General features: G+C 52.2%; 1 protein-coding gene across 1 annotated transcript in view; it reads left to right on the top strand.

Annotated features, from left to right (window-relative positions):
* Positions 1-24,394, top strand: part of LOC114513929 (myosin-9-like) — a 53,881-nt gene that overhangs the window by 16,509 nt on the left and 12,978 nt on the right. The gene's annotated exons all lie outside the window — the stretch shown is intronic.

Here is a 24,394-nt window from a genome sequence, read left to right as displayed (position 1 = left end):
GACAGTGACACAAGGAGGGGTTAGTTTACAAGCAAGAGGAGAACCAAGGCTGGGCTGCCTTAGCTCACTGAGAAGCGAGAGAAGATGAAGCTTTGGGGACATGTTCAGGGGACCAGCCTGGGTGTCTGGGGACAAGCCCCTGGGGCGGGGGCGTAATGTGTCCAGGATCCCCCAGTGTGTCAGGGGCAGGTCTTCCTTCTAGAAGCAGGGGGCAGGAGGGGCTGGGCCCACGTGGCCCTGGCTGTCAGCTCTGGGGTTGCCCCTCAGAGGGTTCAGCAGGGAGGTGGTGACCAGCTGCTTGTGTGGGGTGATGCCATTTGGGTGATGTGCTTGTTTGGTGGTGAGTTTCCGAGAATTGGGCACTTGCTTTCCCTTTTGCTTTTGAAACCTCTGGGGCCAGAAGAGGTGTTTCCTTTTTGCTGAGACTCACTTGGCGAGCGGATCTGCACAGCTAAGAGCAACCGGATTCTGTTCCAGCTTGGCCAAAGGAGGGTCCTTGGTAAGCTGGGGAGGTTAGGAGCCCCCCACCCACCTTCCATCCTCAAAGGACTCCCTGAGACAGGGGCTGTGTTGCTACTTTAGAGAGGAGGGAAACTGAAGCTTAGAGCCTGGGTTTGCCCCCAGCTGTGTCTGAGGGCTTCCTCCCTCCCCTGGGGCCCTGGACACTTGAGAGGAGGGGAAACAGCTGGGGTGGGTTCACAAACCTCCCCCCAGCTGAGCCGGGTCTTGGGCTACCTGAGTCATGAGCAGGGACCCTAGGTAGAAGGTGGCTGTTGGGGTGACTGGGCGAAAATGAAACCAGGAAAACAACGCGTTCCTGCTGCCTGTCACCCAGGGACCCAATAGCCAGGGACAGGGATGAATCTCTATGGGCGCTTTATTCAGAGGAGCCCGTGGCAGGTGGGGCTTCTGGGCATATACACCGTCAGTTCCCCAGAGACCAAGGTCCCCAGAGCTGTGGGCTGGCACACGGGAACAGACAGTTGTCCACACACCAGAAACCGTGGTCTGAGAAGAATCAGGCTGAGGGCCTCACAGTCTGGACAGTGTGACATTTCCTTCCAAGTCAGCCTTTCTGCACCAGAGAAGAAGGTGTGGGCGGTGAGGGATTTTGAAATTCAGGGAAAAATTAGATTAAAAAAAAAACACAACTGCTGCATTCTCCCCCTGGGCAGTGAGCTGTCCCTGGGCGGGTGGGCAGGCTTCTGTGTCTCCCTGGGACACAATGGCTTGGATGTCCCCAGCTGTGCCCCAGGAGGCTGACTGTGTCTCCTGGGAGTCAGGATGGGCCTTTTCTGCAGCTGGTGAAACCGCAGCTTTAACATATGCATCACTTGCCAGGCTTATAACTGTTGACTAGAATTTCCCCCCTCTCGGGTCCCCTACCCAAAGTAGAGGAGGTAGAGGAGGACAGGCAGGTCAGACCCAGCCATCCCCCCGCCCCCGTTTGTGTGGTTCTGGCCATCCTGATGCTGCCGCCCCCGGGCTGCTGCTGAGATTGGTGGGGACAAAGGATTGCTTTTGAGATTTTGGGAACCTGAGAGGTTGTTTCTCCCACCCTGTCGCCTCAGTGCTGGGCCCTATGCCCTGTGGGGACACGGAGGCCCTGAGCAGGGAGTGACCAGCCCGGGGAACCGTGACGGCAGACTGAGCAGGCAGATGGCCGGGCTTTGCCCCCTGCCCTTGGCTGGAGCTGGGGCCGTGGGGTGAGGGGAGTAGCGAGAGGTGGTCCAGAAACAGAAACCCATGGTGGGTCTTTTGCTCTGGGATTCTTGTGCTTGCCACCAATAAAAATTGTGGCTCTCAATGCCAAAATTTAGTAAAAAGGGAAGTTCTTAATTACAAGTTATACAGGTTTAGAGTAATGGCTGATTGTTGCTGTTAAGTGTAATTACCTTGAACACTCCAAAACCCACAAACACCCACAAACACACACAGAGGCCCGCCCTCGCCCTTTGCCCAGGCAGGTGCATCTCAGCGCAGGCCAGTGAGAAGCACCGGCGTCCAGAACAAAAGGAACAGAAGTCCGCGGCTCGCTGCTCCCGGTTCCTCCCAGTAACTGGTGCTCGGCTGGGCAGGCGTGTCAAGGTTCCCAGCACCACCAGCCCCGTAGCCGTGATCTCCAGTTCTGAACCCCAGACCACACAGCACCTCCCCGTGGCCGCCCAGCAACAGCCCTCCCACCCCCCTGCTGCACAGGGCTGCCCCCATTTTACTTTCAATCCCAGCCTGGGTCCTTGTGCATCACCCCATTTCCCACTTTTCTCACAACCGGCTATACCTGCTAGCACTCCAGAATTTTCTGCCTTTCTGGCGGCCCATTGTTAGTCCTGGCAGGCGTGGCCCTGTGGAGGTGAGAGAATCATCTCCAAACCCTCAGGTGGGTGCTGTGATGGGGGGGGCACCTCCCAGCTACTTCGTGGGGCAGAGTCACACCTGTCTCCTGGGCCCTAACAAACTGTTCAGCATTATTACGAAGCTAGTGTGCTGATAGCGACATGCAAAGTGACTCTCCATCACTGTGCTGCTAGGCCTCTGTGTGTGTGTGGGGGGGGTTGTGCCTTCTCAGCCTACACCTGGTTCCGAACCTCTTTCCATACCCTTCAGTCCCAGATGAAGGGAATGAGGTGGGTGTGTTGTACGGCCCCAGCTTTGTCACCTTAACACACCGGCTGGAGATGTGGCTGCGACTGGAGGAGTCTGAGCTTCCGTCTCGGTGTTTATGCAGGAGAGGGAAACCTGGAGCCTTCTGAGTTATTGAAGCCACGTTTCCCTCCTAAGTACCAGCAGCATCGGGAGGAGTTGTTCTTTACACTGGCTTCCGAGAGCTGTGAGACGCCGGGTATGTCAAATCACTGCTCTGAGAATTTACGCTCACCCATTCTATTTTTTACTTATGTAGTGTTTCATCCTCACCCGAGGAGATGTTTGTTAATTTTAGAGTAAGTGGAAGGAGGGAGGAGGGAGAGGAAGTGAGAGGAAGAGAGAGAGAGGAACACCGGTGTGACAGAGAGGCATGGGTCAGTTGCCTCCTGTATGCCCCTCATCCAGGGACTGAACCTGCAACCTTTTTCGGTTTAGGGACAACACTGTCACCTATGACAAAATTTCAGTGTCAGTCATTTCACGTTGACCTGCAGGCTCCTGTGGGAGGGGGACCGTCACCGTTTGCCTACGGGCGTGTTGCTCACAGTGGCTCCTGGTCTCCCGTGGGTCTGACTGGGTGGTGGCAGCCGCTGCAGAGTTAACTCTTCAGAGTCCCATCACTCACACTCTCCCCTCCTGGCTCCTGGGGTTTGCGTCTTGATTGGAAATGTTTCCCCAACTCAGCATTGGTTTTATCATTTCTTCCCCCACATCTGTACTTGGTGCCTTCTGGGTTAGCTTAGATTCCCTTGGGATTGATGGATCCATCGTTTGATTGGTTTTGTAGGAGCTTTTTGATTCCTCTCCTTCCTCTCCCCTCCTCTTCTGTATCTCCATCTTCATCTTCTCCTTAATACAAACACACTCAGTGGGTGCCCACAGTGGTCAGAAGGAGCAGCACCCTTCATGTGCCCTCACAGGAGCCTCTGGGCAGTGAGCAGGGCACCTGGCAGCCTCAGTGAGCAGCAGTGGGAGGGGCTGCAGGGATCTGGGTGGAGCACCACCCTGGGCTGACCATCTGGGGGAGGAGAGGCTTTGGAGTGTCCTGCTCAAGGCCTGGCCATTGTCATCACATTTTAACAGGGGGACCCGTGATTTTTTACTTTCCAGTGTTCCTCTCCCTCCTCATATAAAGACATTATGGCTGCAGGAAGGAGACGGGGGAAATAGATGGAACCCCCAGAAATGTGAGGGAACTGTCAAGAGTACACTGAAGCAGTGGGGAAATGTGTGTGAAATCTGAGCCCTAGTTTTACCTGATTTCTGCCAGAAAGAGCTTTTCATTGAGATTGACAGGAAAAACAAATAGAATTACTCAGTTGCCAGTGAATCTGGTGGCTGTGTGTCTGGGTGATGGGACCCACCTGAAGACTGAGCCTGCCTGTGGTGGTGGACGGAGGGCCCAGGGACAGGAGGGGCAGCAGGGAGTGGACAGGGTGTAGAATGGAAACGATCCACTTTGCTTTTCCCTGGTGACGGCCATACGACCTGACTGCCTTCCATTCACCTCCCCTTTGAGTTTGGGGTCAATTCGACCTCAACTCAGACCCCATGGTGACAGTGTGGCCCCTTCCCCAGGCGTCAAGCCCACATCCACCCTGAGCCTCCCTAGGGATGAACCTTCTAGTGCTGAGACCACAGCATCCACCCAAAGGCTGGGCGTCAATGCCTCCTTCAGATGCATTTGTGACTGAAAGGGGGTCTGTGGGTGAAAAGGGGGTTCTGTGGAAAAATAACCGCATGGGGTGATGTCATCATTGATTATTTTTTAAAAATATATTTTATTGATTATGCTATTATAGTTGTCTCATTATTCCCCCTTCATTCCCCTCCCCCTGCACATCCCCTCCCACACACATTCCCCGCCTTTAGTTCATGTCCATCTGTCATAAATTCTTAGGCTTCTACTTTTCCCATACTATTCTCACCCTCCTCCTGTCTATTTTCTACCTACCATCTATGCTACTTATTCTCCATACCTTTTCCACCTCTCTCCCCATCCCACTCCCCTGTTGCTACCTCTGCATGTGATCTCCATTTCTGTGATTCTGTTCCTGTTCTAGTTATTTGCTTAGTTTGTTTTTGTTTAGGTGTGGTTGTTAATAATTGTGAGTTTGTTGTCATTTTTCTATACATGTTTTTTACCTTCTTTTTCTTAGATAAGTCCCTTTAAATTTTCATAAAATAAGGGCTTGGTGATGATGAACTCCTTTAACTTGACCTTCTGTGAGAAGCACTCTATCTGCCCTTCCATTCTAAATGAAAGCTTTGCTGGGTAGAGCAACCTGGGATGTAGGTCCTTGCCTTTCATGATTTGGAATTCTTCTCTCCAGCCCCTTCTTGCCTGCAAGGTCTCTTTTGAGAAATCAGCTGACAGTCTGATGGGAACTCCTTTGTAGGTTACTGTCTCCTTATCTCTTGCTGCTTCTAGGATTCTCTCCTTCATTTTCATCTTGGCTAATGTAATTATGATGTGCCTTGGTGTGTTCCTCCTTGGGTCCAACTTCTTGGGGACTCTCTGAGCTTCCTGGACTTTCTGGAAGTCTATTTCCTTGGCCAGGTTTGGGAAGTTCTCCTTTCTTATTTGTTCAAATAAGTGTTCCACTTGTTGCTCTTCCTCTTCTACTTCTGGTACCTCTATAATTGAAATATTGGAACGTTTAAAGATGTCCTGGAGGTTCCCAAGCCTCTCCTCATTTTTTTGAATTCTTATTTCTTCATTGTTTCCTGATTGTATGTTTTTTTTTTCTTCTGGTCCACTCCATTGATATGAGACCCTCCTTTCTTTCCATCATTATTGGTTCCCTGAGCATATTCTTCAATTCACTTATTGTAGCCTTCATTTTATCATCTAATTTGGGACCAAAATCAATCAATTCTGTGAGCATCCTGATTATCAGTATTTTGAACTGTGCATCTGATAGGTTGGCTATCTCTTGGTTGCTTAAAAGGATTGATTCTGGGGCTTTCTTTTCTTCTGTTTGAGCCATCTTTTTTGTGGGGTGGTGGTCTGGTCATGCCTGTTATGTATGAGGGGCAGAGCCTTAGGTGTTCACTAGGGCAGGGCAACCCAGTGGCTGGGTTGTGATGCTCTATGTGGGGGCAGGTTCCAAGAGGGAACAATGGCACTTGCTCTGCTCTCCGTGGACTTCAATCCCTTCTGCCACTTCCCTCAAGCAAACTGGACCTTTCTTGTGCTGATTCCCATGTGGGTGGGCTTGTGCCCCCCATGGGTCTTTCCAACAACCTCTCCTGTGAGGCTGGGAGTCTCTTCCTGTGCCTCAACTCCCATAGGTGTTTTCAATCAGTGTCCTGAGGCTCTATTCCCCAGCTCTGGGATCCTGGGTTGTGCACAGAGTCTTGCTTCATAATTCCTCCCTGGCTGGGTCTGCCAGTTGCCACCCCTCAGCCAGGGTCTACCTGCCGCTGCTTGCCCACTCAGGGTCTACCTGCTGTGGTCTTGCATGCCCCAGATGCCTTACATGCCTGGGCCTTTCACTCTCTGCTCTCTGTGCTGCGACCTGCCCCCGGCTGCCCGATTCCATCCTTCCTACTGGTCTGTATGAACGTGTCTATTTTAACTTCTTGGTTGTCCGACTTCCAAGCAATTCAATTTTCTGTCAGTTCTTGTTGTTATTCTGTTTCTAAATTGTTGTTGTCCCTATCTTGGTTGTGCGAGGAGGCGCAGTGTGTGTACCTATGCCTCCATCTTGGCCGGAAGTTCATCATAAATTCTTAACTGGGCATGTCATGGTGGATGGGCAGACCCCAGGCAATTAACATTTTAGTAAAAGATTTATTTTTTCTATAAGCAAGCTCTGTCCATTGTTCTGTGCATCTAGGTTAACACACATTTGAAATAATTGTAAGTGTTATTAACTTCCTGCTATCCAGTCTGCACCTTGCTTTCTCCCACCTCCATGTGATCTCCCCTGTATCCCCTCCTGAATTTCAAAAGCAGAAAAGAAAGTGCAAACCATTGTTCTCCTGAGCTCAGTTGGACTCAAATAAACGTCCCTAGAAATTCTCAAAAAATATCAATGCCTTGGTGCTCTCCCTTTCAAGGGATACACCCACGCCTTTCTTCCCCCGTGTGGGTGTGTCTGCTCAACTCTAAGGATCACTCTGAGACTGGTCACCAGGGGAACGATGGGCATGGACGCTCCTCCTTGGCTCACCCCCGACCCTGTCTCCAGGGCAATCTCTTGTCTGACGTCCTGGTCAGCTGACAGCAGCCCTGCCTGGGCTCTCCTGTTGCTTCTTCTGTCCTAAGGCCTTCCTCCTTTCACTGTCTTCAGCCTTAATGAATGGACTCTCAAAGTCTGTCTATCTGTCTATCTATCTATCTATCTATCTATCACTGCCTTAAAAAGGAAGGGAATCCTGGTCCATGCTTCTGTCACAGGTGGGCACAGGTAACCAGGTTCTTAGTGATCAGGACAAAGAATTGTACCAAACACAGAGAGTTTATAGAAGAGAACATGGGAGCAGGCCAACTCCAAGCAGAGTTTGACCTCATGGGCTGGAGGGACTCTATTCTTACTGGGCAGATCCTTCCTGGCTAGTTTTGGTGGGCTTTTACTGAGTATGTATAAGTAGTTGTATTACTTTAAAGCTACCACTCCTTCTCCTGGGGTCTCCCTGTACTAGGTTCACCTTTCCCTTCGCCAGAGAATTATAGCTCTCCATGTTAGAAATTGGTGAAAAGGAAAGGAATTATTTATTCAAGTTATACAGACTTAAGAGTAATGACTTAATGTCTTTGTCAAAATCCCAAATTGCCTTAAAACCCCCCAAAACGCACACAGTCCTTCCTTTCCCCCATTTTGCCCAGTGTGGGGTACCGTATCTCAGGAAAAGAAATAGAAGTCCATGGCTCAGGCAGCTCCCGGTTCTTCCCAGTAATCCGTGCTTGGCTGGTAGGCCTTCCTCAGTTCTCAGCACCATTGGCTGTGTTGCCAGGATCTCCAGCTAAAGCCGCATGGTGGTTCTCTGATAAAGCTGTGTGGTGATTCTTCTCAAGGCTGTGTGTGAGGGGGGCAAGGGTCCCCCTGTGCCAAAAGTGCATGGTCCTCCTTACATGGCTGTAGCTGCGTGCTTCTTTTCAATGGCTGCCGAGACTGGGTTTAAATATCCTTCCAGCTTTACTGGGCTGCTATCCATGAGTCTGCCTAGGGGTGGCCCCATGTCGTGGAGCCAATCATCTCCAAGCTTTCACGCAGGTGCTGTAACTAGGGGAAGTTGCCTCCCAGTGACATCTTTGGGGGAAGTTCCTTCCATCCCCCTGGCTCAGTGTGTGGCCACAGCTATTTAACATATCTATGCAACCAGTTAAAGGTTATAGATATGTTAAATGACCATACCAGAGGTTAGTTGCTATGCAAAACAGCTCTGAATGGCCATGCTCCAAGTGTCCCTTCTCCCAACTCACACCTGTGGTAGAGGGTGAGGACATCCTATATATCTTTCTAATATTTCCTGGACACCTTGAGTTCTGAACCCCATTACAAGTCCTTCTTTCGGGGACCCTCTGGCTGCACCCTCCTGCACTACCACACACACAAACCTTGAGGACCCGGTGCTAAGTGAAACAAGCCACCACAGAAACACAAATACCTTAGGATTCCTCGTGCGTGAGGTACTTACAGGGGTCCAGTCCAGGGAGACAGGAAGTGGGGTGGCAGGTTCCAGGGGCCGGGTGGCAGGGGTGGGGACTTAGGGTTCAGTGGGTGCAGAGTTTCTGTTGGACATAAGGAACGGGGTCTGGAGACCAGACGCACGAGAGCGGAAAGGACTGAGCACTCCTGGACAGCACTCATCCCATGGGGGAGACAGAAAATTCCTGCTGTGCATCGTTTACTGTAAGAAATCTTTCAACTAGGAAGATCTGTTTCTTTAAACAGTCTTTAAACTTTAAAAAAGACTATTGAAGAGGAAGATAGTAGAGATAGACACCCTCATATCCTGTGAGAATAAATGTAAAGTCATACGATTTGTTCGCATAAATGTGGGGCTCTAGGTATGAAAGCATTTTTATATATTGATATGCTCTGACCCAGTCATTCTACTGCTAGAAATATCTTAAAGGAAGTGATTGTAAATGCAGGCAAATTTTTATGCAAGAAGAATGTTTTTGTACTCTTTTCATCAAGAATTAGAAAGAAGCTACTGCCCAGCAGCGGGGGAGGACAGCAAACAGGACTGGGCCCCCTCAGGAGGGCTTGGCCACTGCAGGGATATAGCCAGGGCGGCAGGCCCCCAGGCCCCTAGGGGACAAGGATCTTGCAGAAGCAAGGAGGGGACAGGCTTTGGGAAGCGACAGCACCAGGAAATTGATCAAGACAGAGAAGAGGGCATGCGGTGCAAGACAGTTTGGGAACGAGAGGGTCACTGACAAGTGAATAGATGCACACGGGTGAGCATGCGGGGTGTTAGAGAGAGTAGAGCGTGGTCCTCACGGACACGGGGTCTGGGTCAGAGAGACTGCGGGTCCAGTGCCGGCTCTGCACTGCTGTGAAGACTTGCCCTAGCCCAAGTTCAGGGGAAAACCCGGGCTTTCTGCTGGTCCACTCCCTTCAGACAGGAGCCACCGTGGTGCCCACCCCACAAAATGTGTGAGAGCACTTGATGAGGGAACTAGGAGGGGATGCTGCCATAGATCACTGTCAATGTTGGCTTTATTGATTAGTAAACGCAAATGTTCCAGCCCCAAGAAATCTCCAAAACATCCCTTCCTGTCTTTTCTTCTGTGTTTGGTTTTATTGCTCATTTTGGTTCCTGACTTCTCAGATGTCTGTCTCCTTGTCTGGTCGTCTTCTCCTTCTGACCCTACAGGACAGCAGGAGTGCGCTGGAGGAAGGAGAGGGACTTCTCTGGAAGAGCAGCGGGCAGAGCCCAGCACACACAGAGACATGTTGGGTTGAGCCTACTTGGCCTGTGTATCCATCCCAGAGGGCAGCAGCAGAGACCCGGCCCCTCATTGCCCCCTGTGGCCACAGGCCACAAGGTTGGCATGGGCAAGAGTGTGAGTCTTGGGAGGGGCTGAGGGGGACACTACAGGGGACTAATGGTTGAACAGACACTGAGGCAGAGGACTGGGGGGCCTCTTGTCACTCTGGTTGTGACTTGGATTTCCTTGGGTGGCAGCTGCATGAGGTGAAGGATTCTATGCAGGCCCTGCAGCAGCAGATGGAAGGGGTGACAGCCCACCTCCAGGAGCTGGAGGATGAGCTTCATGCCATCAAGGTAGCCAACCTGTGGCTAGAAGTGAAGCTTCAGGCCTTGAAGGTCAATTGAAACAGGTCTGACTGGGTCAGGATGATCAGGGCGAGAAGGAGAAGAAGCACCTGGTTAGACATGTGCATATGTCCCTCCTTCTCCCCCTGGAGAGGTACCACGCATGTTTCAGCAGGCTTCCCTTCTGTCCTTCTGTGCTTGGATTGTCCAGGGTGCCTTGACCATTTCTTGCAGTCCTCTGTCCTCCAGAAGGGCGCGGACTCAGTGGCTCCAGCAGGGCAAAGCCACCTGGGCTGAGAGCTAGAGGCGGGTCTGTGAGGGGCTCTGGCCTCCTGAGCTGTTGGTGTCTCCTCCCAGGTGCAGGACCTAAGGGCAGAGCTGGAGGAGGAGAGGACCCAGCGCTCAATGGCCATGACCGCTGGGAAGAAGCTGGAGATGGACCTGAAGGACCTGCAGGCCCAGACTGACTCGGCAAAAAAGAACAACGACGAAGACACTGAAGAGCTTCAGAGGCTGCAGGTGAGGTCAGCCCGGAAGAAACCAGAGCTGGTCACACACGGTGGCACTCACTCAGCTTGGGTCTGTGATACTAGTGGGGTGTCCAGAGGATGCTAGGAAGTGCTGCTCTCCCCCAGCTGGAAAGGTCTGGGTGCCCGGAGCCATCTCACAGAGGGAGACTCAGGCCCAGAGGCTGAGGGGGAAAAAGATTCGGAGAGCAAACCTGCAGGACAGTGTGTGCCTTTGAGTGTGTTACAGAGCAGAGTGTCTATGCTTAACTATGCCATGTAGTTAAAGGGCAGAGTGTGGGGCTGGAGCCGGTGGGTGGCCATCGGCCTGCTGGTGCCAAGGTGTCCTCCCCTTCCCCAGGCCCAGATGAAGGACTGCATGAGGAAACTGCCGGGGATGCGAACCTCCATCAAGGAGATCCTGGGCCAGGCCAAGGAGAACCAGAAGAAGCAGAAGAGCATGGAGGCCAAGACAATTCAGCTGCTGGAGGTAGTCTGGGGTCAGGGGGCACTCAGGGTCACTGCCCATAGGGCAGCAGGGGCAGCTCAGGGCCTCCCCTGGGTCAGCCTTGGGCAGGGCTGGACACAAGCCAGGGTAACTCCAGGGAAGAGTGGGGATGGCTTTCTGTGACAGAAGTCCCCTGAGCGCTTCACTGAGTAGCAGGGCTGACTCGGGTGAAGGAGACTGTGTGTCACCACCACCCCCTGCTGTGCAATGGGGCCTGGGCAGGTGGGCATCTCTCCCAGGTGCTTGAGCCCTGGGAGTCCCCTTTGCCTGGCACATGTGAGGCACGCATGGAAGTGGGGCCCATGTTCTGGTTGGTCTTCCGCAGTGTGGAGTCACGGCTCTTGATGTCCCTGTCACTTTAGCCAACACCAACGCACTTTGTCCTCCGCTCTGAGACCCTCAGAGAGGACCAAGGCTGGGTGTCATCTTCCAGTTGAGTGAGGACAGGCCAGGTGTGGGACTTCTGAGACCACAACACTTGCTAGCAGGCCACCTCTCAAGCTTGCCCAACATCCCTTCCCCACAGAGGCAGCCGTATCTCATTAAGAACGCTGCGGTACTTCCTGGGACATTGGCAAGAGGAGCTTCATGGCAGGGCCCAGATGCCCCTCTTCACAGCTTTGCTTCCTACCCCGCCAGGTGAAAGGCAACCTTGAGAAGGTCAACAAGACCCTAGAGCATGAGAGAGCGGAGCTGGCCAAGGAGGTGAAGGTCCTGCTGCAGGAAAAATGGGACTCAGAGCACAGGCGGCAGAAAGCAGAGGCCCAGCTGCAGGAGCTGCAGGTGAAGTTCAAGGAGGAAGAGCAAGTGCGCACACAGCTGCAGGTGAGGCCTCTGCTGGGACCCGGGGCTGGGCGGTGGTCCCTTCAGGGGCTCCTGGGTGTGGAGCGCCTCCAGTTCTCTAGGACTCCTGCCCTGTGTCATGCTTCACAGTGGCCACTCAGCAAGGATGCTGGGTTCAGCCTGTGACTCAGGTCCACCTTAGCCTAGAGGCACCCAGGTGGGGCCAGAGGGGTCTTGCTCCAGACCCTGGGCCTTTGTCTGTCCCGTCCCGAGCAGGCAGACCTGGACAGAGTGATGGGCCTTCTGAGCCAGTGTGACAGCAAGTGCAGCCAGCTCACAAAGGATGTCTCCATTGTGGAGTCCCAGCTGCAGGACACGCAGGTGCGTGGGGGCAGCAGTTGCTCTACAGCTGGACGTTCTCCGGGAGGACGCGGTGCCCACATGGCAGCCCCTGCCAGACTTCTGGGTGTCCCGTCCCAGGGCTCCTCTGGCTCTGAGTCCTCCGCTGCATCCACGGGGTCTCTGGGTTCCTCCGGCTCCCCACTGAGAATTCAGTGCCTGGGCCCTGACTCCAGCTACCAGCTGCTCCCTCCCACTAAAGTTGTAGGGTCCGCGAGGCTTTGGCACTGCAGCTCCTGAGCCCTGCGTCCCTCTTGTCCTGGGAGTAGGAGCTGCTGCAGCAGCAGGACCAGCAGAAGCAGGGCCTGAGCACCAGGCTGCATCAGGTGTCTGAAGAGGTAAATTCCCTGAAGGAGCAGCTGGAGCAGGAGGAGGAGGCCAAGCACAACCTGGAGAAGCAGGATCCTACCCTGCTCAACCAGGTGCGATGCTAGCTGCCCCTCGAGACCCCTTGGCTGCTGGGTGGCTCAGGGACACTGGTCCTATTGTGCAGGCTGGGTCTGACCTGGTCCACCTGAGCTGGGCCCCCTTCCTCTCCAGCTCAGGGCTCCTAGCCCTGGCTCCCCAGGTAGAAATCTGGGATATGTGAACTTGGGAGAGGAGACCCAACACCCTTCATTTCATCAGTCTCCAGCTGACACCTAGCATTTCCACGCTGATGAATGTAGACCACAAGACATGGCAGTTCCAGTGCCTCTTGTCCTGGTCACAAGGAACCAGCGGTCATCATGTCCAGACACAGCAGGGCTTTGGGGTATCCCTGTGGTCCCTGCACTTCAAGATGCTTCTCTTCGTGATGCTCATGGAGAGGCACGTGGGTCACTCACCAGTTCAGTGGAACCTCTGACAGCCGCCTTTGTCCCCATTCACCTTCGTGACCATCCTGTGTATTTTGTGTGTCACATCGGGATGAGGAGGAGGAGTCCCAGTCTGCTCTACACTCTCACAGGGTCCAGGGCCTAAAGTTGACCAACAGCCCACATTCTAGATCCTGTTCTGGGACTTAAGTACCCCAGGCCAGATGTGCCCTACACACAGGATGGGGCCACGGTCTGTTCCATAGTGTGGGTAGGAGCAGCAAGCACGTGCTATGGGTGTCAGTTTTCTGTCCATTTGCAAAGAGGAGAGGCCACAGGGCAGGTGCCCGGGGTTCTGGTGCCCCCAACAGATATATTCCCCAGAGGGCACCAGCCCTGCTGCCTTTGTGAGTGAACCGGAGGATCTTCCTCTCTGGCTTTGGTGTTTGTAATGGAGCAACTGGGAGCAGGGCACCGAGAAGAGGCCCATCAGAGCCTCCCTGCCCTCTGCACAACATTAGTGTGTCTGCCCTGTTGGAGGGGGGAAGCCCCACACCTGGGCTGGCTCCCTGGTCTGTATTCCCAAGGAGCAGCCCAGCTCCCAGCTGCCTCAGGCACAGGTGTGGTCCTTGAGCAGGTGCCATGCTGGGTGTGTCCTCATTTCTTGCTTCTGGCCAGGTGAGCAACAAGAAGAAGAAGATGGAGCATGGTGGCAGGTGCCTCAAAATCTTGGGGCACCTCCCACCATGCTCCAGGGAGGACAAAAGCACACTGGAGAAGGACCTGCTGGGGCTGAGGCAGCACTACAAGGAGAAGGTAGCGGCCTACAACAAGCTTCAGAAGGACAGGATATGGGTGCAGCAGGAGCTGCACCACCAGCGGCAGAGACTGTCTGACCTGGAGAAGAAGCAAATTAAATTTGAACAGGTGTGCAGTAGTGGGCACACTGCTCCTCATTTCCTCTCTTCCTCACAGAGCATGGCCTCAGGCCAAGGCCATGGACAGGACTCGGGCCCTGGGAATGCATAACCGCCAGCAGGTCCTCAGAGGTCTGGCTGGGCTCCCAACTTGCTGAAGGGCCTGGTCAGGGAGAGCCCTGAACTGGGCGTCTGCACACCGCAGGGTTAGGAATGAATTTTCTGCTCTCTCTGCTTTTTATATTTGTCACAATTCTTTTTTTTTAAATTTTATTTTAATGATTGTTCCAGTACAGTTTTCTCCCTTTTACTCCCATATCAGCCCACCCACACAACTCTCCCCACTTCCCTCCCATTACCACACTCCCCCTAGCTTTTGTCCATGTGTCCTTTAAACTGGTTCCTGTAAACCCTTCCCATTCTCCCCTGAAATTCCCTCTTCTCTCCCCTCTGGTCACTCTCAGTCTGTCCCCAATTTCAGTGTCTTTGGTTATATTTTGCTTGTTTCTCTGTTTTGTTGTTGAGGCTCCTGTTAAAGGTGAGATCATATGGTCTTTGTCTTTCACTGCCTGGCTTGTTTCGCTTAGCATAATGTTTTCCAGCTCCATTCAAACTGTTGCAAAGGGTAGGAGCTCCTTCTTTCTCTCTGCTGCATAGAATTCCATTGTGTAAATGTACCATAGTTTTTTGATCCATTCATTTACTGATGGGCATCTAGGTTGCTTCCAGCACCTAGCTACTGTTAATTGTGCTGCTATGAACATCGGGGTGTAAAGGTTCTTTTGGATTGGTGTTTTAGTGTTCTTAGGATATAGTCCCAGCAGTGGAATTGCAGGGTCAAAAGGCAGATCCATTTTTAGTTTTCTGAGGAAGTTCCATACTGCTTTCCATAGTGGTTGTACCAGTCTGCAGTCCCACCAACAGTGCACTAGGGTCCCCTTTTCTCCACAACCTCTCCAGCACTTGTTGTTTGTTGCTTTGTTTATGATGGCCATTCTGACTGGCGTGATGTGGTATCTCCTTGTGGTTTCAATTTGCATCTCTCTGATGGCTAGCGATATTGAACATTGGTTCATGTGTCTTTGTATCTTCTGTATGTCCTCCTTGGAGAAGTGTCTGTTCAAGTCCTTTGCCCACCTTTGAATTGGGTTACTTGTCTTCTTAGAGTGGAGTCGTTTAAGTTCTTTATATATTTTGGAGATTAAACCCTTGTCTGAGGTATCATTGGCAAATATGTTTTCCCATACAGTGGGTTCTCTTTTTATTTTGATACTGTTTTCTTTAGCTGTGCAAAAGCTTTTTATTGTGATGAGGTCCCATTTGTTTATTCTTTCCTTTATGTCCCTTGCTCTAGGAGACATGTCAGTAAAAAAGTTTCTGCGTGAAATATCTGAGATTTTCCTTCCTACCTAAAGTCTTCTAGGACTTTAATGGTGTCACGGTTTATATTTAAGTCTTTTATCCACCTTGAATTTATTTTTGTATAAGGTGTAAGTTGGTGCTCGAGTTTCATTTTTTTGCACATAGCTCTCCAGTCCTCCCAACACCATTTGTTGAAGAGGCTATTTTTATTCCATTTTATGTTGCTGCCCCCTTTGTCAAATATTAATTGACTGTAGAGACATGGGTTTATTTCTGGGCTCTCTGTTCTATTCCATTGGTCCGTGTGCCTGTTTTTATGCCAGTACCAGGCTGTTTTGATGACAGTGGACTTGTAGTATAGTTTAGTGTCAGGTATTGTGATCCCTCCTACTTTACTCTTCTTTCTCAAAATTGCAGCAGCTATTCGGGGTCGTTTATGGTTCCATATAAATTTTTGAAGTGTTTGTTCTATGTCTGTGAAATAAGCCGTTGGTACTTTAATAGGTATTGCATTGAATGTGTAAATCGCTTTTGGTAGTATGGACATTTTGCTGATATTAATTCTTCCAGTCCATGAACACGGTATATGTTTCCATTTATTTGTGTCTTCCTTGATTTCTTTCCTCAGTGTTACGTAGTTTTCTGAATACAGGTCTTTTACCTCTAGGTTAGGTTTATTCCTAGGTATTTTATTTTTCTTTTTGCTGTTTCAAATGGGATTTTTTTCTTGATTTCTGCTTCTGCTGTTTCATTGTTGGTGTACAGAAATGCCTTTGATTTCTGGATATTGACTTTGTATCCCGCTGTTTTGCCAAATTCATTTATTAGGTCAAGCAGTCTTTTGGTGGAGTCTATAGGGTTTTCTATATACACTATCATGTCATCTGCAAACAGTGACAGTTTTGTTTCCTCCTTTCCGATTTGGATCCGACTTTTATTTGTTTTTCTTGTCTGATCGCTGTGGCTAAAACTTCCAGTACTATATTGAATAGAAGTGGTGAAAGTGGACAGCCTTGTCTTGTTCCTGATCTTAGTGGAAAAGAGTTTAATTTTTGCCCATTGAGTATGATGTTGGCTGTAGGTCTTTCATATATGGCCTTTGTTATGTTGAGGAATGCTCCCTCTATTCCCACTTTGCTGACTGTCTTTTATCATGAATGGGTGCTGTACCTTAGCAAATGCTTTTTCTGCATCTATTGATATGATCGAGTGGTTTTTGTCTTTGCTTTTGTTTATGTGATGTATTCCATTTACTGATTTGCGAATATTGTACCGTGGTTGTGTCCCTGGAATGAATCCCACTTGGTCATGGTGTATGATCTTTTTAATGTACTGTTGGATGCGGTTTGCCAGTATTTTGTGGAGGATTTTAGCGTCAATGTTCGTTAGTGATATTGGCCTGAAGTTTCCTTTCTTTGTTGTGTCTTTCTCTGGTTTTGGAATTAGGATGATGTTGGCCTCAGAAAAAGAGTTTGGGAGTCTTCCATCTTTTTGGATTTTTTGGAATAGTCTGTGAAGAATAGGGGTTAGTTGTTCCTTAAATGCTTTGTAGAGTTCTCCTGTGAAACCATTTGGTCCAGGGCTTTTGCTTGTGTTGGGAGTTTTTTGATTACTGCTTCAATTTCTTTTGCTGTTATTGGTTTGTTCAGGCTTTCTGCTTCTTTTCCATTGAGTTTGGAAGTTTATATTTTTCTATAAATTTGTCCATTTCGTCTAGGTTTTCAAATTTATTGGGACACCGTTCTTCGTAGTAATTTCTTACGATCCTGTGTATTTCTGTGGTATCTGTTGTACTCTCTCGCCTTTCATTTCTGATTGTGTTTATTTGGGTCCTCTCTCTTTTTTTCTTGGTGAGACTGCTTAAAGGCTTGTCAATTTTATTTATGTTTTCCAAGAACCAGCTCTTGGATTCATAGATCCTTAGAATTGTGCTTTTAGTCTGTATGCCATTTAATTCTGCTCTGATCTTGGTTATTTCCTTCCTTCTGCTATCTGTCACAATTCTTAAATGATCTGATTTTAAACTTGGAATTTTGGTTCATGTATCAATACTTCATCCTCAGTCTAAAGCAAGGGTATCTAACTCATCTTCCCTGGGGGCCACATCAGCCTTGCAGTTGCCTTCAAAGGGCTGAATATCATTTCCATTCCTTAGAAGTTAAGGAGTAGTTATAGTTACATAGTCCTGAAATTATTTGAGCGCTTTTAAGTCAATGGCAAGTCTGATGAGGCCCCTAGGGAGAATGAGTTTGACACCCCTGCTCTGAAGGATCCAAGGCAGCTGAGATGTGCTGACACAGGGCTGGGATAGCGAAATAGCACAAGTGGGGGCTCGAAGTCCTGCCTAGGCCACTCGGCACCCATCATTTTGGAAGGAGGTGTCTTGGGGTCAGCCCCACTGCCTCCTCTCCTGTCGCCTCTGGCTGTTGTTGGACCATCAGGGCAAAGTCACATGCTTGCTGAGCAGACATGGCCTGCAAGGGCTACAGCATGTCCTCCCTGGGCCTTTAAGGGAGAGCTCTGGGCATTGGCAGTGGGAAGGTTGGCATAGAAGGCCGTACAAGGTGCAGCCGCACAAACCTTGGATGAGAGGCATATCATTGCATCCTTAGAGGTGGCGTCACTCGGGCTTCAGGCTCCTAAGCAGTCATAATGACAGGCTTCAAGATAAACGCTATGTGTTCATTCAGGAGAACTTCCAAAGCCTTTTCACATTGGGCACTTGCAAAGTTTCCTGTGGGTTCTCAGGGGAAGGGTGCTCTGTGACATAAAGAACCCTCATTAATTGATAACAAGGACAGAGTTTAAAGCAAGGTGTCAGAGGTGCCTGGTACTTGCTCTTCCTGGTCCCCACCCCTCAGACGTGGAACTCGGTCCTTCATTCCTCAAGGAGTGGGTCTGGATGGTCTGGAGGTTCATAGGCCCTTGTAAGACTTCATTGTCTTATGCTCATGGCCCCCTATCTCTCGCAGGCCCTGGCCAAGGAGAAGACCGTCTCAGCCAGGTATGCGGAGGAGTGGGACTGGGCTGCGGCAGAAGTCCGAGAGAAGGAGGCCAAGGTGCTGGTGCTGGCCTGGGCCCTGGAGGAGGCCGCGGAGCAGAAGGCAGAGCCAGAGCAGCTCAACAAGCAGTTGCGCACACTGGTGGCAGATCTCAGGAGCTCCAAGGATGATGTGGGCAAGAGTGTGAGTCCCAGGAGGGGCGGAGGGGGACAGTACAGGGGACTAATAGTTGAACACACACTGAGTCAGAGAATGGGGGGCCTCTTGTCACTCTGGTTGTGACTTGGATTTCCTTGGGTGGGAGATGCATGAGGTGAAGGATTCTATGCAGGCCCTGGAGCAGCAGATGGAAGGGGTGAGGGCGCAGTTCCAGGAGCTGGAGGATGAGCTTCATGCCATTGAGGTAGCCAACCTGTGGCTAGAGGTGAAGCTTCTGGCCTTGAAGGTCAATTGAAACAGGTCTGACCGGGTCAGGATGATCAGGGAGACAAGGAGAAGAAGCACCTGGTTAGACATGTGCATATGTCCCTCCTCCCTCCTGGAGAGGTACCACGCATGTTTCAGCAGGCTTCCCTTCTGTCCTTCTGTGCTTGGATTGTCCAGGGTGTCTTGACCATTTCTTGCAGTCCTCTGTCCTCCAGAAGGGTGTGGACTCAGTGGCCCCAGCAGGGCAAAGCCACCTGGGCTGAGAGCTGGAGGCGGTTGTGTGAGGAGCTCTGGCCTCCTGAGCTGTTGGCGTCTCCTCCCAGGTGCAGGACCTAAGGGCAGAGCTGGAGGAGGAGAGGACCCAGCGCTCAACGGCCGTGGCTGCTGGGAATAAGCTGGAGATGGACATGAAGGATCTGGAGGCCCAGATCGACTCTGCCAACAGCAACGGTGACGAAGACACTGAAGAGCTTCGGAAGCTGCAGGTAAGATCAGCCGGGAAGAAACCAGAGCTGGTCACACACGGTGGCACTCGCTCAGCTTGGGTCCATGACACTAGTGGAGTGTCCAGAGGATGCTAGGAAGTGCTGCTCTTTCCCACTTGGAAAGGTCTGGGTGCCTGTAGCCGTCTCACAGAGGGAGACTCAGGCCCAGAGGCTGAGGGGGAATAAGAGTCGGAGAGCAAACCTGCAGGACGGCGTGTGGCTTTGAGTGCGTTAGAGAGTAGAGTGTCTATGCCCAACTATGCCATGTAGTTAGAGGGCAGAGTGTGGGGCTGTGGCAGGTGGGTGGCCACCGTTCTGCTGGTGCCAAGGTGTCCTCCCCATCCCCAGGCCCAGATGAAGGACTGCATGAGGAAACTGCCGGGGGTGCGAACCTCCCTCGAGGAGATCCTGGCCCAGGCCAAGGAAAACCAGAAGAAGTGGAAGAGCATGGAGGCCAAGATGATTCAGCTGCAGGAGGTAGTCTGGGGTCAGGGGCACTCAGGGTCGCTGCCCACTGGCCAGCAGGGGCAGCTCAGGGCCTCCCCTGGGCCAGCCTTGGACAGGGCTGGAAACAAGCCAGGGGAACTTCAGGGAGGAGTGGGTGTGGCTCTCTGTGACAGAAGTCCCCTGAGGCCTTCACTGAGTAGCAGGGCTCCCTGGGGTGAAGGAGACTGTGTGTCACCACCACCTCCTGCTGTGCATTGGGGCCTGGACAGGTGGGCATCTGTCCCATGTGCTTGTGGCCTGGGTGTCCCCTTTGCCTGGCACACGTGAGGCACGCATGGAAGCGGTCCCCAAGTTCCGGGCGGTCTTCTCAGTGTGGAGTCAGGGCTCCTGATGTCCCTGTCACTTCGTCCAACACCCAGGCACGTTGTCGTCCATTCTGAGACCCTCCGAGAGGAGGACGCAGGCTGGGTGTCATCTTCCAGTTGAGTGAGGACAGGCCAGGTGTGGGACTTCTGAGACCAGGACACTTGCTAGGAGGCTACCTCCCAAGCTTGCCCAACATCCCTTCCCCACAGGGGTGGCCATGTCTGGATGCGAACGCTGCAGTCCTTCCTGAGACACTGGCATGAGCAGCTTCATGGCAGGGCCCAGATGCCTCTCTTCACAGGTCTGCTTCCTCCCCCGCCAGGTGAATGGCATCCTTGAGAAGGCCAAGCAGACCCTGGAGCATGAACGACGGGAGCTGGCCAAGCAGGTGAAGGTCCTGCTGCAGGAAAAACGGGACTCAGAGAACAGGCAGCAGAAAGCAGAGGCCCAGCTGCAGGAGCTGCAGGTGAAGTTCAAGGAGGAAGAGCAAGTGTGCACACAGCTGCAGGTGAGGCCTCTGCTGGGACCCGGGGCTGGGTGGTGGTGCCTTCATGGGCTCCTGGGTGTGGAGCTCCTCCAGTTCTCTAGGACTTCTGCCCTGTGTCATGCTTCACATTGGCCCCTTAGCAATGATGCTGGGTTCAGCCTGTGACTCAGGTCCACCTTAGCCTAGAGGTACCCAGGTGGGGCCAGAGGGTTCATGCTCTAGTCCCTGGGCTGGGACAGGACTTTTGTCTGTCCCGTCCCAAGCAGCCAGAGCTTGATAGAGTGACCGGACTTCTGAGCCAGTCTCATAGCAAGTGTAGCCAGCTCACCAAGGACTTCTCCACTATGGAGTCCCAGCTGCAGGACACGCAGGTGCGTGGGGGCAGCAGTTGCTCTACAGCTGGACCTTCCCTGAAAGGATGCAGTGCCCACATGGCAGCCCCTGCCAGACCTCTGGGTGTCCCATCTCAGGGCTCCTCTGGCTCTGAGTCCTCCCCTGCATCCACGGGGTCTCTGGGTCCCTCTGCCTCCCCACTGGGAATTCAATGCCTGGGCCCTGACTCCAGCTACCAGCTGCTCCCTCCCACCAAAGTGGTAGGGTTTGCGTGGCTTTGGCACTGCAGTTCCTGAGTCCTGCGTACCTCTTCTCAGAGTAGGAGCTGCTGCAGCAGCAGGACTGGCAGAACCAGGGCCTGAGCACCAGGCTGCAGCAGGTGGAAGAAGAGAAGAGGTCCCTGAAGAAGCAGCTGGAGCAGGAGGAGGAGGCCAAGCACAACCTGGAGAAGCAGGTTGCCACCCTACTTGCACAGGTTTGGTGCTAGATCCCCCTCGAGACCCCCGGGTGCCAGGTATCTCAGGGACACTGGTCAGATTCTGCAGGATGGGTCTGCCATGGTCCTCCTGAGCCAGGGGCCCTTCGTCTTAAGGGAGTCCCCATCTTCTCCAGCCCAGGGCTCCTATCCCTGGGTCCCCCAGTAGAAATCTGGGATGCATGAACTTGGGAGACCATACTGAACATCCTTGCCTTCACCAGTCTCCGGCTGATACCTAGCATTTCCTCCCTGGTGAATGTAGACCACAAGGCACGGCAGTCCCAGTGCCTGTCATCCTGGTCACTAGGAACCTGCAGTCACCATATCTGAAACAGGGCAAGGATTTAGGGGTGTCACTATGTTCCCTGCATTTGAGGGGTCTGCTCTCCGTGGTGCTCACAGAGAGGCACGTGGGTCACTTACCAGTTCAGTGGAACCTCTGACAGCCACCTTTGTCCGCATTGACATTCCTCATCATCCTGCATATTTTCTGTCACATCAGGATGAGGAGGAGGAGTCCCAGTGTGCTCTGCGCTGCCACAGTGTCCAGGGCCTAAAGTCGACCAAGAGCCCCCATTCTAGTTCCTATCCTGGGACTTAAGTGGGCCAGGTCAGATGTGCCCTATAGACAGGATGGGCCCACGGTCCACTCCATGGTCTGGGTAGGAGAAGCTAGGACGTGTTGTGGGTGGCAGTGTTCTGTCCACGTGCAAAGAGGAGAGGTTGTAGGGCATGTGCTCGGGTTTCTCGTGCCCCCAACAGACATATTCCCCAGAGGGCACCAGCCCTGCTGCCTTTGTGAGTGAACTGCAGGATGTTCCTCTCTGGCCTTGGTATTTTTAAGGGAGCAGTTGGGAGCAGGGCACCAAGGAGAGACCCGCCAGAGCTTCCCAGCAGTTCCCACAAAGTTTGTCTCTTTTGCCTGGAGGAAGGGGGTCCTCCACACCTGGTTTGTCTCTGGTGTGTGTTCCTGAGGAACAGCCTGGCTCCAGCTGCCTCAGGCACAGGTGTGGTCCTTGAGCAGGTGAGATTATAGACGTGTCCACATTCCTTGCTCCTGGCCAGGTGAGTGACTTGAAGATGGAGATGGAGCATGGTGTGAGGTGCCTCGAGATTGCCAAGGACGACAAGAGCACACTGCAGAAGGACCTGCAGGGGTTGAGACAGCGCTACGAGGAGAAGGTGGCCGCATACGACAGGCTGGAGAAGGACAGGACGCGGCTGCAGCAGGCGCTGCACCACCAGCGGCAGAGACTGTCTGACCTGGAGAAGAAGCAAATTAAGTTTGACCAGGTGTGTATTCATGGGCACACTGCTCCTCATTTCCTCTCTTCCTCACAGAGCATGGCCTCAGGCCAAGGCTATGGACAGGACTCGGGCCCTGGGAACCCATCACCACCAGCAGGTCCTCAGAGGTCTGGCTGGGCCTCCCCCTTGCTGAAGGGCCTGCTCAGGTAGAGCCCTGAACTGGGCGTCTGCACTCCGCAGGGTTAGGAATGAGTTTTCTGCTCTCTCTGCTTTTTATATTTTTCACACATTTAAAATGATCTGATTTTAAATAGTTTGAATTTTGGTTCATGGATTAATACCTCATCCTCACTCTAAAGCAAGGGTGTCTAACTCATTTTCCTTGGGAGCCACATCAGCCTTGCAGTTGCCTTCAAAGGGCTAAATATCATTTCACTTCCTTAGAAGTTAAGGAGTAGTTACAGTTACATAGTCCTGAAATCATTTGAGCCCTTTTAAGGCAATGGCAAGTCTGATGAGGCCCCTAGGGAGAATGAGTTTGACACCCCTGCTCTGAAGGAACTGAGGCAGCTCAGAAGTGCCAACACGGGCCTGGGATAGCAAAATAGAATAAGTTGGGGCTCAGGGTCCTGCCTCGGACTCCAGTGCCCATCATTTTACAAGGAGGTGTCTTGGGGTGAGCCCCAATGCCTCCTCCCCTGTCGTCTCTGGCTGTTGTTGTGCTGTCAGGGCAGAGTCACGTGCTTGCTGCTTGCTGTGTAGACTTGGCCTGCAAGGGCTAGAGCAGTTCCTCCCTGGGCCTTTAAGGAAGAGTTCCAGGCATTGGGAGTGGGAAGGTTGGCATACCTGGACAAACAAGGAGTGGCCACACAGAGAGTTGACCAGGGGCATTTAATTGCACATCCTTAGAAGTGGCCTCACTCAGGCTTCAGGCTCCTAAGCTGGCAGAGTCATAGGCTTCTAAGTACCCAGTATCCTACACTTCAGGTAAACGCCATCCATTCATTCAGGAGAACTTCGAAAGCCTTTCCACATTTGGTACATGCAATGTTTCCTCTGAATTCTCATGGGAGGGGTGCTCTGTGACATAAAGGACCCTCATTATGTGATAACCAGGACAGACTTTAAAGCTAGGTGTCAGAGCCGCCTGGTGCTTGCTCTTCCTGGTCCCCACCCCTCAGAGCCAGCACCAGGCCCTTCATTCCTCAAGGAGTTGGGTCTGGATGGTCTGCAGTTTCAGAGCCCCTTGTAAGACTTCATTGTCTTGGCCTCATGGTGCCCATATCTGTCCCAGCTCCTGGCTGAGGAGAAGACCATCTAGCATTTGCTTCCTGATGAATGTAGACGTGCTTGTCGCTTGTGCTTGTTGTCCTGGTCACTAGGAACCAGCAGTCACCACATCCAGACACAGCAGGGCTTTGGGGGTGTCATTGTGCTCCCTGCACTTTAGGCAGCTGCTCTCTATTGTGCTCACAGAGAGGCACGTGGGTCACTCACCAGTTCAGTGAAACCTCTGACAGCTACCTTTGTCCGCATTCACCTTCCTGATTATCCCATGTATTTTGTGTGTCACATTGGGATGAGTAGGAGGAGTCCCAGTCTGCTCTACACTGTCATAGGGTCGTTGGCCTAAAGTGGACCAAGAGCCCCCATTCTAGATCCTGTCCTGGGACTTCAGTGCGCCAGGCCTGATGTGCCCTATACACAGGACGGGCCCACGGTCTACTCCAAGGTCTGGGTAGGATTAGCTAGCACGTGCTGTGGGTGACAGTTTTCTGTGCATGTGGAAAGGGGTGCAGCTATAGGGCAGGTGCCCATGGTCCTCACACCCCCAGTTGTCACACTTCCCAGTGCGCACTGGCCTTGCTGTCAGAGCACTGTGAGTGGAGAACATTCCTGCTTGGGCGTCGGTCCTTCTAACCTAGCAGCCTGGAGCAGGTCTCAGCAGAGAGGCCCTCCAGAGCTGAC

This window comes from Phyllostomus discolor, chromosome 2 (genome assembly GCF_004126475.2).
Source record: "Phyllostomus discolor isolate MPI-MPIP mPhyDis1 chromosome 2, mPhyDis1.pri.v3, whole genome shotgun sequence".
Taxonomy (NCBI): Eukaryota; Metazoa; Chordata; class Mammalia; order Chiroptera; family Phyllostomidae; genus Phyllostomus; species Phyllostomus discolor.
This window is presented reverse-complemented; position numbering and strand designations above follow the sequence as displayed.